This window comes from Acinonyx jubatus, chromosome D4 (genome assembly GCF_027475565.1).
Source record: "Acinonyx jubatus isolate Ajub_Pintada_27869175 chromosome D4, VMU_Ajub_asm_v1.0, whole genome shotgun sequence".
Lineage (NCBI taxonomy): Eukaryota > Metazoa > Chordata > Mammalia > Carnivora > Felidae > Acinonyx > Acinonyx jubatus.
In genome coordinates this window covers 81,918,101-81,936,307 of record NC_069391.1, presented here as the reverse complement: position 1 = coordinate 81,936,307, position 18,207 = coordinate 81,918,101, and the positions used below count along the sequence as shown (strand labels likewise).

The window sequence follows — 18,207 nt, the reverse complement described above, 5'->3', positions numbered from 1 at the left end:
GGACTTCAGGGACTCAGCAAGGTCTATGTGGGGGGAATACGGAGAAGGAGGTGAGGGGGTGGCCTTGCTCCCTGACCAAGGCGTGACTTTAAGCAAATCCCTTTGATGTCTTTGTGAGTTGAGGACAACAGTCACTGTTGCGAAGCATCCTGGGTAATTGCGAAGAGAGTGTCCACTCAGGAGGAAGAGGGCCAGGTGTTGGGCTGAGAAGCTGCTCCAACAGGAACAATGGAAATGAAGAAGAGGGAGGAGAAAGGTCAGTGTGTTGTGTGAGGAGTGAGTACCAGGGAGGCAGATAGGAAACGGAAACTGGGGATCGGAAATATCCAGGAAGGAAATAAGAATAAGGAAAGACAAGACAGTGAACTACTGGCAAAGATGCTTTAGACCGATGGGTCTCTCAAACTGTGGTCCTTGAACCCCGAGGGGTGTGGAGACAGATTCTTGGTTCTCAGTGCTCAGTAAGGATATTTAAATGTTGTTTTCCTCTTATCATGATAACCAAACAGTGATTTAAGTATATCCTACATAATATGGCCTTTGTGTGTACATAATTGCTAAGCAATCCCCTCAAGTTAGAGGCCTTGACTTTTATTGACTTCTAGAGTCTGGCCTCTGTTGGATGGGCTCTTAATAGCATGGTATCTGCCACTGTCCTCGTGTCCAAGACCTGTAGGGTCATAAATGGCCCCTGGAAACCTTTTCCAGAGTACAATTTTAGTCCCTCTTTTATTTAGGTATTGAGGCTCAACGTTTGCCGTTGTGAAAATGACGGGGATTTGCAATAACGCACTGTTGTGATTGCTGCCGGTGGATGTAAAATGCAAGTGAGATGCTGGAATCAAGGACCCAGCAAAGGACACTTAACTACGCTGCCTGAGCAAAGGTCTTACAGGAGCGTGAAAATCCTAGGTGGAAATCCTAGAGCTGGTGACATAAAGAAAACTTGACTTGAGATCAAATTGTTTCTAAAATGTTCTATCTTTTTTTTTTAATGTTTTTTTTTTTTTAATTTTTGAGAGAGAGAGAGACAGAGAGAGGGAGGCACAGAATCCGAAGCAGGGTCCAGGCTCTGAGCTGTCAGCACAGAGCCCGATGTGGGGCCCAAGCCCACGAACCGTGAGATCGTGACCCGAGCCAAAATCAAGACTCAGACGCTTAACTGACTGAGACACCCAGGCGCCCCTAAAATATTCTCTTTCTAATACTTACAGGATTTTGTGAGCATTCTGATTGTGACCTCTTTACTAAACCCAGAAATTTGTTTTTGACGTCTGCTGTGGGAAAAAATCTTGAGACGTTATTTCCCTCCACTGATGCCACCAGTAATTAGATCCAAGAATGCATTTGGTCCAGGTTTTGATAATTCAGTGGAGCTAACAAACTGTAACGTGAGTATGATAACTTTTCAGAGTTTATAAAGCAATGCAACATTAAAATTGCCCTTTAATTTGGTTAAATGTAAGATATGATTACGCTTAAGTAAAGAAAACAGTACTGGGGAGCCTGGGTGGCTCAGTTGGTTGAGCGTCCGACTTCGGCTCAGGTCACGATCTCACGGTTTGTGGGTTCAAGCCCCGCATCGAGCTCTGTGCTGACAGCTCAGAGCCTGGAGCCTGCTTCAGATTCTGTGTCTCTCCATCTCTCAGCCCATCCCCTGCTCATGCTGTGTCTCTCTGTCTCTCAATAATAAATAAACATTAAAAAAAATTTAAAGAAAAACAGTATTGTTATTAATATGATTTTGTACAAAATGCTTTGCAAATAGGCAGTATTCACATTGATATTCCTGAAATAAAAATCAAGAGCAGGATAAATGTAGATCTGGACTTTTTTGTGTGTTTACCAGTTTACTGTGAGGTTATTCTAAAGGATGCAGGAGAACATTCAGGTACTTAGGGCAAGGTTAGGAAGGGCCCCAAACTCAGGCACTTTTGTCCCCATGAAACTGGGGCGCACTACCCTCCCAATGCATTTGCCAACCTAGAGGCTCTCTGAACTTCATTCTCTTGGATTTTTATAGAACCTTCATTACATAGGCATGCTTGATTAAATCATGCCATTAGTGATTGATTCAACCTCTTCCTCTCCTCCCCTCCCTAGAGAACTGGGGGCAGAGCTGAAAGTTGGTTGTCTTGTTGCTGCTAAAACCTAAAATCAAATACCTAAGAACAAAAGCAATAGATTCAAACTCAGGCATCATGCTACCAAAGCCCGGCACCTACATTATCAACTTAGTTTGAGCTGAACAATAATTTCCCAACTGTTAATTTAATATTATAAACATAAAATTGATTGAATTTCTTGTTTTGATTTACATTTAACTTAACCCCTCCCCCCCCCCCCCCCGCACTTTGTCTAGTACGTGAAAGTTATGGGCACAATGAGACTCTATACCTAGGTTTACTTGTAACATTAGTTAAATAATGTTACAGTGAACCCTGGGAAATCTTTTAGACTTTGTCTTTTCAGAAGAGCTTTCTTTGCACGTTACTCAGTCTAGAGAAATACCATCTTAGGGCCTGCAAGGAAGGCCATGTCAACATACACTAGGTTACCAGTGTTGGGAGATCATTCTCTAGGAGACTCTCATGTGCTTGTGCACATCTCGTGAGCAGCATGAAACTGCTGATCCTCTAGCTGCTACTATTGCTGTGAGTAAAAAAACCACCTTTGTCTCTGACCCAAGCGTTTTGTGTCTTCTGCCACAACCACGAAACTATAGCTGGCTGAATTGTTATCTTTCCAGTAGGGCAAAATCTCAGATCCTTCCTGGTTCTAGATAGTTAAGCTGGCCACATGCAGGAAATGGGTCTGAGCTATGACCTGAATGGTGAGTACAGTGTAAGTAGATAGATGTGAAGCTGGCATTCCACTGGATGAATGTCACAAAGACTTGGAATGGAAATTGGTTGTGGTCTTTGGTGGGGTGGTGAATAGATTAGCCTGACTAGAATAGAGGGCTGGGGCAAGGAAGCACGAAAAATTAGATTGGGAAATTAATCAAGGGCTAAATTATCATGTATTGAAATGTTATGTGAAAACAAATCCTGTATTTAATAGAAAACCTTTGAAGCCTTCTGCCTCTGAGTAATTGGTTTATTTGTTCACTCATTTACTTAAGCTTCTAAGCAGGGAGGCGACATAATGAATGTCAAAGTATGATGGTACTGAAAGTGAAGTATGGTGTAATAAAACATCACCAGACTTCTTATCCTGACTCTGCCACTTACCAGGTGTGTGACCTAGTGCAAGTTATTTCTCTGAGTCCAGTGTTTCCATCTGTAAAAGGGGGGTAGTAGTCACCTTAGCTTAGGGAGGTATTGCAAAGATGGTAAATAATGTCTCTAAAGTGCTTAGTGCAATGCAGTACATAAGGGGTCAAAAATTGGTGAAGATTCTCAGCCAACTATGTGCAGAATATAGATATGAGAACATAGACCTCCTTTTTTTTTTTTTTTTTGAAGCTATAACAGCTATATAAGAATAAGATCATTAGGACCCAGACTAAGATAGTGATGGTGGTAACAGAAAGGACCTTGAATAAATGAAAAACTAGTAGAGCTTGGAGATTGGTTGGACATCATGAAAGCCAGCATTTTGTTAAGTACCTCCTATGTGCCAAGTGCTATTCTAAGCCCTTCAATATAGTAACTCAGTTCTCCTAAAAGCACTGTAAGTAGATATTCTTAGGCTTGCCATCTTACAGTTGAGAAAGCTAAAGCTCACCGAGATAAAACGACTCACCTAAAATCAAACACCTAAGAACAAAAGCAATAGACTCAAACTCAGGCAGCACGGTACCAAAGCCTGGGTGCTGAACTTTCATGCTATGCTATCTCCGCAACATCGGAAGAAGCAAGGAAACAGTCAGTGAGGACTCCTGGTCCGAAGTTCCAACAGCCCTGCAGCATGTGGTTCTGATGCTTGCTCTGTCTATTTTGCCTTTTAGTCTGCCTTGTAATTTTTTCTTGCTGGCCAGACCTGATGTACTGTGTGGAAGGAACTACTGCTCTAAATAGGCATTTGGTAATGAGGTGGTGAGGTGTGGGAAGTGTTCTACAGTCATGGGATTAGGTCTCAGTTTTTGAGTGAGCCTGTGCCTCTGGCCTGTGAACTTCACAAGTGTTTCTCAGGGTTTTTTTTCCCCCTTACATGGGACAGGTTGACTAGATTGGGCTGGAGTTCGGTATTTCCCTCTCAGTCAGTTAGCCTCTGATAATACCCTGGCAGGTTAGGCTCCTGAGGGCACACCTTGTTAAGAACAGAGTGCTCTGGGTTTATTTCAAAATGATTCCTTTTTCCTTCCACTTGCTGGAAGCCCAAGGGGATTTTCCTCCGTATATACTGTGGGAACCTAGTTGAGCTCCTAGAAGTAAATTTCCCAGTGCTGTGGAGACCCCAAGTGGGTCTCCCTGGAGTTTATAACTCTCAGATTTGTCCACAGTGAGCATACATCAACTCATCAATGACAGTTCAGGTTTTCTTCCCCCCAGTGGTATCCACTTGTGAGTCTCGGCTTTGGGAAACCGTGACTCCCTCTACACCCTTGTCTCTCCAGCTGTGGGGGCAGCAATTTTCCCTGTGTCCTCCAAGCATCCAAAAGTAGCCGTGGATTGTTCAGTCTGTTCAGCTGTTTACTTGTTGGAAGGAGTAGTGACTTCCAAGCTCCTTATAGACCTGGAAGCTGGAAGTCTTCTTCACTGGTCTAGGACCTGAGGAGGGCAGGAGGGACAGAAGCTTGCCCTGAGAAAATGTGTGTGAGGGGGAACATCAAAGTGGAGGTGGCCTGCAGGTGTCTTTGTGAGAAGCTGGAACTGAAGGCGGAGATGTGAGAGTTGCCTCTAACACAGGAGATGTGTTCCCTCCACATCGCCCTCTTTCACTGTGAAAGGAGTGTGCCCTTAGGTAGAGACTGCCTGGCACAGCTGACCAGGAATTGGAGAAGAGTTAGGGACATCTGGCATCTCTGGGACTGGGGTTTCCGGGGGTATTGTTCTATCTTATATCTCCTCAGAAGGACACTCAGGCCCCTTCTGCCACTAGTGACTCTATTGTCCAAGAGCAAGAAGGTAAGACCATGGGTTTTTTCCTTTAACCCCCGTCATTGCATTGCCTGCCATGGTTGACTCTTCATTTCCTCATGATAGACATCATGGTAAAATGGAAAAAGTCCCACAGTTGGAATTAGATGGATCTGCATTGAAATTGCAACTCTGTAACTCACCAGCTCAGTCGTTTTCTGCAAGTTAATTATAAATCATTGAATCTTGGAATTTGTTTAACTGGCAAATGAGAATAATAATACCTTTCTTACACAGCTGTTTTGAAATAACTATGGAAAGCCTTTAGTAAGTGTCAGTTACCTGCCCCGGCTACTCCGTCCCCTCCCGGGCTGGTTTTAAGCCATGGCCACGAACTCTTCGACACCCTTTCCACTGAGAGGTGGGGTCCATGTCCCCTCTCCTTGAATCTGGGCAGGCTGACGACTACTTCAACCAACTGAGTAGGGTGTAAGTGTCATTATGTGACTTCTGTGGTCACGAAAGACACTGAAGCTTTTTGCTGGTTCACGGGAACACTTGTTCTCAGAGCCTGAGCTACCACATAAGAAGCCTGGCCACACTGAGGTTGACATGTTGGAAAGCCCATGGGTAGGTGGTCTGGTGGACAACCACAGCCGAGCCTGGCCTTACCACCACTCCCAAGGCACCAGGCAAGTAGCAAAACTGAATTGGCCCTTTCAAACCAGCCCAGCTACCAGCTGAATACCATAGACTGACCTTTATTGATGACACATCAGTAGAAGGATCACCCAACCAAACTCTGTCCAAATTTCCAACCCATAAAATTGTGAGATACAGTGAAATGATTGTGTTGAAGCCATTAGGTTTGGGGTAGTTTGTAACCCAGCAGTAATTAACGAGGACAACCCCTTTTATCCCAATCCCTCCTATCCTCGGCCTCCTTACCCAAGATTGCCAATCCTGAGCGTTTTCTGCCTTGAATCTCATTCTTCCTTGTATCTCCTTATAAAAAATCTGATTTGGGGCGCCTGGGTGGCTCAGTCGGTTAAGTTTCTGACTTCAGCTCAGATCATGATCTCACGTGAGTTCGAGCCCCGTGTCGGGCTCTGTGCGGACAGCTCGGAGCCTGGAGCCTGCTTCGGATTCTGTGTCTTCCTCTCTCTCTGCCCCTCCCCCGCTCACTCTCTATCTCTCTGTCTCAAAAATAAGTGAACATTAAAAAACATTTTAATGTGATCTGAGGGCAATTCATTGCATCTCCCTGCACCTCCTTCCATCCTTCCTTCAGTAGGAATTTCCTGGGTGTTTCCACTCTGCTCGATGTTAGATGCGGCAGTGATGCCTTTCCCTTCTGTCGACGACCAGCACGCTTGTTGAAAAGACCAGAGAGTACGTGATTTAGGCTTTGCCAACAACTACCTAACTCTGCTTTTGAACCACAAAAGCATTCGTAAACGTAAACAAATAGGTATGGCTGTATTCCAGTAAACGTCACTTACAAAAACAGGCATCAGGTTAGGTCGTCTCCACCAGGCCCAAGTTTGTTGACCCCTGATCCAGGTGATTGACACCTGGCCAGGAACCTGTCACCTCTGCAGATATCTAGTTGCTAGAGAAAGAGCATCCACCCTCTCCCCCTTTCAACTCCAATAGGACCTAGGACATAAGCCGAGTCTTGGCTGACGGAGGGTGGATGTTCAGATACAGAGATCATGACACCAAAGTACAAACAAGGATGTTGAAGAGGCTGACTGAGCAGCAGAGGAGAATGATCCTAGAAGAAGAGCGATAGGTAAGGCAGGAATGCTGGAGGACCTCATTTTCTGAAATTGAGAGGGCGCTTCTTCGGCTCACTCATTTTTCTCTCCAAAGAGTTGTAAGGACAAGTCAGATAGGATAAAATGGCCATGAGCTTCGTAGATGCCTGCCAGGTGTTATTAAGGCGATCGTCTTTGGGTTTCAGGAAATAGCTTCTTACAGTAGATGTCTTTGCAACACGGTGTAAAACCTCTCCCCCTCCCTCCAGCAGAGCTGGCATTCACGGGAAGGAACCAGAATAGCATGTAACGTTCCATCAGCTCTTCCAGCAGTGAGACTAAATACACACAAACTCTTCCAAATTTATACCTGCTGCGAGCGTGAACAGTGACACGGTGTCGTTCTGCTGTGGGGCTCGTCTGGACGAATCACAAAGAAGGGTTACGCGCGCCCCATCACTTTCCTGCCTTTTCCAACTTCACCATCATGCCTTTGGGACCAAAACCACAACTCTGGCTTCACTTTCATTCTCCTTTATCTGGTAGCTCTGTCGTGACTGTCGTGAATCCAGACTGAGATGGAAATTGAAAATTCAGAGGAGATACGATGCAGGTTTATCTGGCTCTCTCGGCTTTTTATCTTTAAGTCAACTCAGTTTATTTCAGTTAAAGGGGTTTATTGGAAGGTTACACAGGGACATAAAGAGGGCAAGATATCTTCTCAGGGCTGCAAAGCCAGGCAATCTCGTGAAAGATTAGCAAAGTGTGGCACCCAACAGGAGCTCCAATCCTCCATCCAAAGGTCAGGGAACCTAAGAGCGGGGCTTTGTCTTAACTGTTTTCCTGCTGTCTTCTTCCTTAGTGTCCTTTGGCTTCTAACTTCACTGCCGACTGCTGACCCTTTCGAGCTCTCTCCTTCCCATTCCGTATGAGAAAGAGTGTGATTTGGATCATCTGTATCCTGGGAAGAGTAGAACAACACCTGCAGGAAGGATAGTGCAGGACTACCAGACAGCCTGTAAATGTTGGCTTCGGATCAGTTTCTCGTGTTTGGTTCTATCAGCTGAGGCTGGTGGGGGGCGGGGCAGGGCATACAAAGCCTTATGACTTGGCTGTACTCATAGACTCCTCTCCAGGACCCGCCTAAGCCCCAGGTCCAAGCCATGGGCACCAAGAGGCGATGGTCTAGGACCTCCCTACCCTGCCCCTTCTCATCCCGTGTCCCCAAGTTTCCTGACTCTGAGTCTTCTCTTAATCATGATTCCACACCTGGCCACTCATATTTGCATTGGCTTCTGACTCCTCGAGAACCTTCAAAGGCTGTGGCTCAGCCTTACTGTGCCAACTGTCTCTGTGTCACATTGCCCTGGAAATAAATCCTCACCCGGAGGGGCCCGCTGGTGTGAAGGGCACAGTCCAAGCTGCTGAAACAGAAAGACCTCAACGTCCAGAGGCTTAAATAAATATGAGCTTATATCTCTTCCCACTCACGGTCCAGAAGTGAGCGGTCTATCATTGCCTGCTCCCTTTCATACGTGGCTTCCTTCTTTGGGTCCCAAGATGGCTGCTCCCGTTAATGCCCTTTGCCAGCCCGTAGAAAGAGGGGAAAGAAAAAAAAATGGGGAGTGTATACCCTTAGAAGGGGGAAACCCCGGTAGTTGCCCACATTACCTCTGTCCACGTCCCACTGGCAAAATCCTAGTCACGTGACTCCCTCCTGGCATCTAGCCAGGCTGGGAAATGCAGTCTCTGGACGGGCAGTTGTGCCCATCTAAAACTCAGAGTGGGCGTGGGTGGGTAGGTCGTGGAAAGGAACGAGGGAGAATGAGTTCTGTAGCACAACAAGGGGGCTCGGCTGCAGGGAACAACTTCTGGACTGAGCCCAGGGGCGGATCCAGATTTTATGGGACCCGAAGCTCAGGCACCTCCTGGAGCCCTCTTTTGGACAAAGAAAGCAAACTGATGACCACAGATTTATGAATACAGCACTTTGGAAGAGACCTATTCTAGTGAGGGACCAGAAAGCTGAAGCCTTATCGGCTTCATGGTCAACCCGCCTCTGCTCGGGTACATTCACCACCGTCTCCGTCAAATCCTCCCTACTTGCACAAATGGCAGGTTAGACCCCCCTCTACAGGCTGGACTTTCTAAGCTTTCAAAGCCACTGCCAAACGTGGTGGCAGCATCTTGCTAAATGGTAAGAAAACAAAGCAGAACATGTCCTGAATTTCCTCTTCCCCGTGCTTTTGCTCTAGTCTCTAACGATGCAGTGAGGCTGGCTGGGGGGCTACCCCAGCAAGGGTTGAAGACTGCTCTGCCTCTAATGGTGTAACCGGGGTGTAGTCCTAAACCGCCTGCCCTGAGTTCTCCTCGGGTGCAGTCTACTCCCCAGCCCCTGACTGGTGGAGAGACCTCCTTATTTATGGACAATTATTCCGTGCAGACACGATACCGTAAGAAGCCCGTTGGGCGCTGCTCGTGGAAACTCTTACTGTGTCTTCATTTTCATATCAGTGAGCGCGCTGTAGGAGACAAAGAACAGACTGAGGACTATGGCATTGTCCTGCACACAGTCAATCAAGACCAGGCTAATTAGATTTTCCAGGTGCTTGGATACGGCGGGACTGCGTATTACACAAATACATAGATAAACATTCCCCGGCCACGAGGACCAAAGGATTGCCGCAGAAGGCTGCAGAATAAGTCTTTCGAAAAGGCTTCCGTTCTCTTGCTCGCATGTTCTTTCTCGTTCAGGGAACATAATGAAACCCCAATACAATCGAAATGCCTGGACTTGTGCGTTTTATGGAGTATAGCAGTGTTCCTCCCCAAATGAAACTCTGAAAATATACGTGCCAAAGGCTAGATGAAATCAAATATATAAATACTAGCACGTGGAGAAAAATATTCAAAAACAGTGTGATGCATTCGTATCATCACAATAGCAATCAGGGACGGTGATTGCTGTTCATATCTGCATTCATACCGTCCCTTGACTAATTTTAATCTCCTTGACTTTATGTGAGAGATTTTTTTTTTTTTTAAATCATGTTCCTCATTCGTTAAAGCTATAGCCTGCCCCTGGCTCTTGAGTGCGCGGCACATACACTCCTCCTCGGTGGCCTTAGCCTATCTTCCCCTTTCCAAAGGTTAGCTGACACCAGAATCTCTAAATGTAAGAATGCTGCAGCTTTGTGACTTCTTTTTTTGCAAATATGGACGTCTGGGTGTTTGCGTGGTCAGTGTACTCGCATTTCCTCTTATGTCTTGTGTGGATATCCCTCGGGGGTCCGTCCTTAGTCCTTCCCTCCTCTTCCTTAACATTCATACGTCGGTGATTTTTCATGCTTTATCGCCAGCTCAAAACTCTCCTCTTTGAACGGATCCTGTGGAGTATCTCCTCTCAGGTAGGACACAAGCCCTGCAATCTGAGACGTGTCCAAATATGAACGCACTGTCCCTCCCACCCGTTTGGTCTTCCTCTCACGCTTCCTAGCTCCATGAATGGCTCTGTCCCCCCCGCGGGGTTGGGAGTCACATTTCACTCCTCCCTCCCATTGATCTCACTCTCCATGTTCAGTCCCCAGGCTGTGTGGATTCTACCCCTCCATTTTATCTCACACCTGCCTACTGCTCGTTCTCCACTGGGGAACCTTCAGCCAGAATTTCATTATCTCTTGCCCAAAGTACTGAACAACCTTCTGCTCCCCCTGCTTCCCGCTGTCAGGGTGATTTTTCTAACTATTCCTGCCTCATCTGAAATGTTTCACAATTCCCCGCAGCTTTGAGGATAAGGCCAGAGTTCCCTCAGGATGGCCTACGACACCCTCTGTTTTCCATCTCTCGCTTACCTATTTGGCAAAACCAACGTACCTCAGAGCTTAGAAAAGTCAGTGCTTTCTTTGTTCTCCGAAAATGTCTGCGGTCTCCCCTTCTTAGAGGCCTCGCCACCTCTGAGGAGCTTTCTTTCACCCTCCCACCCTGGGTTTGGTGCCTCTTCTCTGTGCTCTCATCGCCCACTGGGTCTCCCTGTCCCACCGTTCCTGCCATACTGCATGGGGACTGCCCAGTCTTACTGGCTTCCCCCGCACCTATACCAGGCCCCTGAAAGGACTTGATCTCATCAGAAAGAGACACTGCCTTGTTCTTCTTTGTGTTGCTTACGTCTTAGCATGATACTGACCCACAATAGGCGTTCAAGAAATGTCTATTAAATTAGTGAACTTGGTAAAAGAGAATCAAGTGTTAGATAGGTGGGCTCAATGGCTGGGAATGTCTAGAAATTATGCATTATAAAATCCACTGGGCGTATTCTCTTCTACTCTTTGCGGTGTCACTTTCCACCCTCTCAGGTCCAAGTTTCTTATCCCTTAACCCATAACTAAATGTGTGATGTGCACCTCCTCTGTGTCAGAAATGTCACAGTGCACCAAGGATATCTAGGATGTAAAGTTGCCTGTGGGATTATCTCTCCCTCAAGAATCTCATAGTCCAGGTTAGAGACGTAGCTAAAAACAACTAATTATATTGCAGTGAGATCATTGTTAGTAACACAGGTGATATAGGAAGACAAAGGAAGAAACGTCTTGTCTCTCAGAGACAGAAATAAGGAAGAGGTGATATTTGAATCTTGAAGCCTGGGTTGGTGTTTACCAGGGTGATGAAGGTTTGGGCATGAGTATGTTACAGAGGGAAAGGTCAGCCCCAACATTAGGTGACTGACTGAGTTCTGGAGATGGGAGGTGGAGGGCTTAGCTGGACAAAGTCACGAAGGGCAATGCCCACCATGCCAAGAACTTTAGACTTGGCCTTCCAGGAGATGAGGAATCATTGAACAGTTTTAAACAAGCTTAATCCATTTTGCATTATTGAGGGACCATTTGGATAGCTCTATTGAGGGACCATTTGGATAGCTCTATGGAGAGTTTTAGAAGAAGAAAGAAGCAGCAAGATTGGTTAGGAGACTATTATAGGGTTGCAGGTCAGGTGTTATGGCGGCTCCATATCCTAGTGGTTACACATGTGGCCTTCACATCCCAGCTCTGTTGGTTGCCAGCTTCAGTTACTGAACTTCTCTGTGCTTCAAGGTCCTCATCTGAAAATCCGGCTTGTCATAAAACTGGTGAGCTAGCCATCCAAGACTAAATGGACAGTAATACAAAGTGCTTAGAACAATGCCCACCTAATTCTATGAGGGCAAGAACCAAAAAGAACATAGAATAGAGGGACCAGGTCCAAAAAATATTTGGCAGGGAAAATTGAAAGCATTTGGAATATGACAGTATGTGAAGGTAAAGAAATGGGTAACTCAAGGATGCGTCCCAGGTTTCTGGCCTTCACAGAAGGTCACTGGGTGAGTGGTGGTGCCTTTCAGAGGAGGAAGAACAGGAATTGTTCGAAGCTCAGAGGTCGGTAGTGAGTTTGATTTAAGAACGGTCACCTGTTACTTAGCAATGTCACGAACATTGGGTGCCTGGCAATACACTGTACCGAGCGATGACTCCGAATTCCAAATTTTGTGAAAATTGTTCTATTTTGTTGAGTCCAGCTTCAAACCTTTGAAACTGCAGATTTATCCTGATTTGCGCGCATAGTTTGTATCCCACAAGCAAAGCAAAACTAAGATACTGTCGCCGCAAAACTTCAATTTTCCATTTCAGGAATCAGGCTGTTTGTAATTCAGTTTTCTAGCAAACACTTACTGTTTGTTAAATCAAGAGCTAATATACCTACAAGGATTAAATCTTCGACAGGGCAGTTATACAAGGGACGGTGAGAGAGCCATGTGATTCTTTAGTTCACCTTCTTGGTGACTCAGGAATTTAGAACAAATTCCCTGGTGTGATTCATTTGAACCCACACCTAATCTGTCATACATAAAAAAAAATTATCAGTAGGTGATACTTGCTCATGAGAAAATCAGTGAGCATTATGCCATAGAATTCTTATAATTAAAAATGATCCTACTGAGGGTCTAACAGAAGGAAGAATAAAACATCCTCCACATAGAAATTTTCAGACGTTAAGGAATCCAATTCAGTGATCAGAATATGCGGTGTGAATCTGTGTGTGTAATTTCTACTTTTATGTTTTCATCGCATATGCATCGAACAACTGCTTTCCCTAACACTCTGCAGGGTGCAGGGCACACGACAGCATTCCAGGCAAATACCCACACGCTCTGATGGAGTTCACGGTAACGCGAGGACATCAACACAAAAAATAAACTGGAAAAAAAATTTTTTAACGTTTTAATTTGTAATAAACGCTGTGATGGAAAGAAGGGGCTGAGCCTGGGGCTTACGGATAAGGAGGAGATAACCCTGAAAAGACTTGGGGGAAAGCTTCCAAGAAATTGGGAATAGCACACATGCAAAAAAGCCTGCTTAGAAATTCAAGAAAAAGACGAACATGGCTGGAGTTCAGCAAATGGGATGGGTGGGTGACAGCTTCAGGAAGGAGCTTGGCAAAAGTTTGAATGTTTCTTTCAATACATGGGGGAGGGTTTCCATAAGAAGGAAGGTGGCTGATGTTTTCAGTTTAACCACACCCCGGGACCTGGGCAAAATGTTGCAGCTATCCATATCCTCGACACACTGTAGGTCATAATAACAGGCTGCCATTATAAGGGGCAAGATTCTTTCTTGGCATTTCCCACACTGGCACAGGTAGTTATGAACCTAGATAGCAGGTAAGGGCACTAAGGACTCCTCTGGAGTCCTGGAATAGTTCGGACCTTATGTTCGGGACGTGTTTCCTCCTGCTCTTGACAGGCTTGGGTAGCGGATTCCATCGCTCTGAAGGAGAGCTTACCTTGATCTCACTTGTGAACTGATGCTTAAGTCAGGAAGGCTCGGCCTCTGTTACCCCACATTCAAGATTCACGTCCGGGGGCACCTGGGTGGCTCAGTTTGCTGAGTGTCTTTTGATTTCAGCTCATGTCCTGATCCCAGGGTCATGGGATCAAGCCCCGTGTTGGGCTTTGTGCTGAGTGTAGAGCCTGCTTAAGATTCCCTCTCTCTGTCTCTCTCTTTCTCTCTCTCTCTCCCCACCCTCTCTTTCTCTTAAATAAAAAAAATAGAGATTCACATTCAAAAGGAATGTCGAAGAACTGAAATGGAGCTCACAGACAAGATTTTGGGAAGGTAAGTGGATTTTAAAAGAATGTAGGATTCTCTAGCCAGACTTATCAAGGAAAAAAGAGAAAGGGGACCAAATAAAGTCAGAAACAAGAGAGGAGAGGTAACAACTGACACCACAGAAATACAAAAGATTATAACCGAATTCTACAGAAAGTTACATGCTAACAAAATGGACAACCTAGAAGAAATGGATAAATCCCTGGAAGCATACAATCTTCCAAAACTGAGTCAGGAGGAAGTAGAAACTCCGAACAGACTGATAGCTGTTAATGAAATTGAATTGGTAAATCAAAAAACTATGGGAAATAGATGTCCAGGATCAGGTGAATTCACAGGTGAACTCTACCATTTAAAGAAGAGTTAATACTTACCCTCCTCAAGCTATTCCAAAAAATAGAAGAGGAAGAAAAGCTTCCAAATAGGCTTTATGAGGTCAGCATTACCCTGACACCACAATCCAAGACACCACACACGCGCACACACACACACACACACAAGAAAACTACAGACCAATGTCCTTGATGAACATAGATGCAAAGATCCTCAACAAAATATTAGCCAACCACATTCCACCATATTTTAAAAGAATCATTGGCCATAATCAGGTGGGACTGATTCCAGGGATGCAAAGATGTGTCAATATTTGCAAGTCAATCAATGTGATTCATCACATCAACAAAGCAAAGGATAAAAATCACGTGATCATCTCAGGAGATACAGAAAAAGCATATGACACAATTCAACGTCCGTTCATGATAGAACTCTCAACAAAAATGGGTTTAGAGGGCACGTACTCAGGATAATAAAGGCCATATATGAAAAACCCACAGCGAACATCTTAATGAAAACAACCCTGAAAGCTTTTCCTCTGAGATTAAGAACAAGACAAGAATGTCCCACTCTCACCACTTTTAATCAACATAGTACTGGAAGTCCTAGCCACAGCAGTGAGACAAGAAAAAGAAATGAGAATGGGGCGCCTGGGTGGCGTAGTCGGTTGAGCGTCCGACTTCAGCCAGGTCATGATCTCGCGGTCTGTGAGTTCGAGCCCCGCATCAGGCTCTGGGCTGATGGCTCAGAGCCTGGAGCCTGTTTCCGATTCTGTGTCTCCCTCTCTCTCTGCCCCTCCCCCGTTCATGCTCTGTCTCTCTCTGTCCCAAAAATAAATAAATAAAAAAAAAAGAAAAAGAAATGAGAAGCATCCGTGTTAGTAAAGAAGAAATTAAGCCGTCACTATTGGCAGATGACATGATACTACACATAGAAAACCCTAAAGACTCCCTCAAAAAAAACCCCAGGAAGTAATAAATGAATTCAGTAAAGTTGCAGGATACAAAGTTAATACCCAGAAATTCATAGCATTGCTATGCACTAATAGCAAAGCAGCCCAAAGAGAAAATAAGAAAACAGTCCCGTTGACAATTGCACCAAAAAGAATAAGGTACATAGGAATCAACTTAACCAAAGATGTTAAGGACTTCTACTCTGAAAACTATAAACTATTGATTAGAGCAATTGAGGACAACACAAACAAATGGAAAGACATACCGTGCTTGTGAACTGGAAGAATTAATACTGTTAAAATATCCATATTACATAAAGCAATCTACAGATTCAATACTGTCCCTATAAAAATACCGACAGCTTTTTTCACAGAACTAGATCAAATAATCCTCCAATTTGTGTGGAATCACAAAAGACCCTCAATAGCCAAAGCCACCTTCAACAACAACAACCACAACCACAACCAAGCAGGAGGTATCACAATTCCAGATTTCAAGATCTACTACAAAGCTGTAATAATCAAAACAGTATGGTACTGGCAGAAAAACAGACACATAGATCAAGAGAAGAGAGTAGAGAATAGAAAATTGAGAAATAAACCCACACCTAAGGCCAATTGATCAATGACAAAGGAGGCAAGAACATACAACGGGAAAAAGGACAGTCTCTTCAACAAATGATTTTGAGAAAACTGGACGACCCTGTAACACCATACACAAAAATAAACTCAGAATGGATTAAAGACTTAAAAGTATTAAACTCCCAGAGAAGAACAGAGGCAGTTATTTCTCTGACATGGGCCATAGCAACATTTTTCTAGATATGTCTTCGAAGCTAAGAGAAACAAAAGCAAAATTAAACTGTTGAGACAACACCAAAGTAAGCTTATGCACAGTGACGGAAACCATCAATAAAACAAAAAGGCAACGTAATGAACGGGAGACGATATTTGCAAGTGATATAGCCAATAAGGGGTTAGTATCCAAAATACATAAAGAACTTACACAATGCCAAAGATAATAATAACAATCTAATTTAAAAATTGGCTGAGGACCTAAAAAGACATTTTTCCAAAGAAAACATACAGATGGCCAATAGGCACATGAAAAGATGTTCAACATCACTAATCATCGAGCAATTGCAAATCAAAACCACAATGGGATATCACCTTACACCTGCCAGCATGGCTAACGTCAAAAGGACAGATAACAAATATTGATGAGAGTGTGGAGAAAAGAGAACCCTCGTGCACTGTTGGTAGGAATGTAAGTTGGTGCAGCCACTGTGGAAAACACTTTGGAGGTTCCTCAAAAAATTAAACATAGAAGTACCGTATGATTCAATGATTCCAATCCTGGGTATTTACCCTCCAAAAAACAAAAGCACTAATCTAAAAGGCCATATGCACCTTTATGTTTATTGCAGCAGTATTTACTAAAGCCAAGATATGGAAGCAACCCAAGTGTCCATCTGTAGACAAACGGACAAGGAAAATGTAGTACACACGTGCACACACACACACACACACACACACACACACATCACGGGAATATTACACAGCCATAAAAAGGATGAGATTATGCCATTTGCAACAACATGGATGGACCTAAAGGGTATTATGCTAAGTGAAATAAGTCAGCCTGAGAAAGACAAATACCATATGATTTCCTCGTGTGTGGAGTCTAAAACCAACCAAACCCCCCCCCCAAAAAAAACCACAAATAGACAAAAAGCAGAACCAGACCTGTAAACACAGAGAAAAAACTGATAGTTGCTAGAGGGAGAAGGATGGGGCGGGGGGAGGGATGGACAAAATGAGTGAAGGGGGAGAGGGAGATACAGGCTTCCAGTTCCATAATTAATAGGTCATGGGAACAAAAGGCACATCATGGGGAACATAGCCAGTGATATCGTACTAGCAACATATGGGGACAGAGGGTCGCCACACTCGAGCGTCGTGTGATATTGAAACTTGTCGAGTCACTACACTGTATACCTAAACGAATGGAACATTGCGTGTCAACTACACGCAAATAAAAATTAATAATTTAACTTAATAATTTTTTAAAGAGAACGTAGGGTTCTCTGACCCCTAGGGACGGTATTCTTGTTGTTTTCAGCATCTAGCTCAGCGGTTAGTTGGTACCAGCTGGCTGGCTGGCTGAATAAGCAAATACACTTGGCATGAGTTAGGACCCGGCCTGGCACACGAGAAGGCAGCTTGACTCTAGAGGCAGCCAGACCTCGCCGCTCTGGGTTTCTGGGACCCTCTGCTTCTGCATCTGTAGTGCAGGAGTGACGATCCCTCTGTGGGAGGTTGGATGAAAATTGGAGATAATGTCCTGATGCATCTGGTATGCGAATTAGCATTGATAATTTGGTTGCTATTTTTACTGTCATCATCTCAGGCTCCACACTTGGTGTCTCTGGCTCTCATCCATCTTCTAAACCGCCCGGTTGGGGTTTCGTCCGGTCCCCTTGTTGCCAGCTGGTCATCTCCTGGTTGGGTTGTGTCACTCATTTCTTGCCAATCCCCGCTCAGCCCTCCACAGCGGCCCACGAACCCACCCTCAGCCTTCCGACCCTCCAGCCTCCCTCCCATTTCCCTAAATAAGCCAAATTACTCGAAAATTGTTTCCTGTCTAGAACCCTCTCTTTTTCTTTCTCCACCTTCTCATCCTTCAGGGCTGGGTGACATTTGGGAGGCCCAACATGTGAGTCTTGATTGAAAAGAAGGAAGTCAGTCGACCATGGCCTGATTTCCCGTCCTATTTACCAAAGGAGATACTAGGGGCTTCTTGGTTACTGAGGAGAGTACCGCACCTGCTCACAAGAAGCAAACAGGTGTAAAGCTTCATGAGCCTAAGAAATGCGCTGGCAGTTGGTAAAAACCAAAGATGTAGTCAAGTAAGAAAGCTCTCACGTGGGTTATTAAGCTTCTGAGCAAAGCTGCAGAGAGGTGGTCCAGGAAAGGGGTCGACCAGACAGCAGTGTGAG

The 18,207-nt window shown here is 44.8% G+C and overlaps 1 long non-coding RNA gene across 1 annotated transcript in view; it reads left to right on the top strand.

The window, feature by feature from the left end:
- The window catches only part of LOC128312244 (uncharacterized), an 83,304-nt gene that overhangs the window by 42,798 nt on the left and 22,299 nt on the right, over window positions 1–18,207 (top strand). The window contains exon 3 of the long non-coding RNA XR_008291270.1: window positions 1,215–1,391. This is a non-coding gene — a long non-coding RNA (uncharacterized LOC128312244). The remainder of the gene's footprint in view (window positions 1–1,214; window positions 1,392–18,207) is intronic.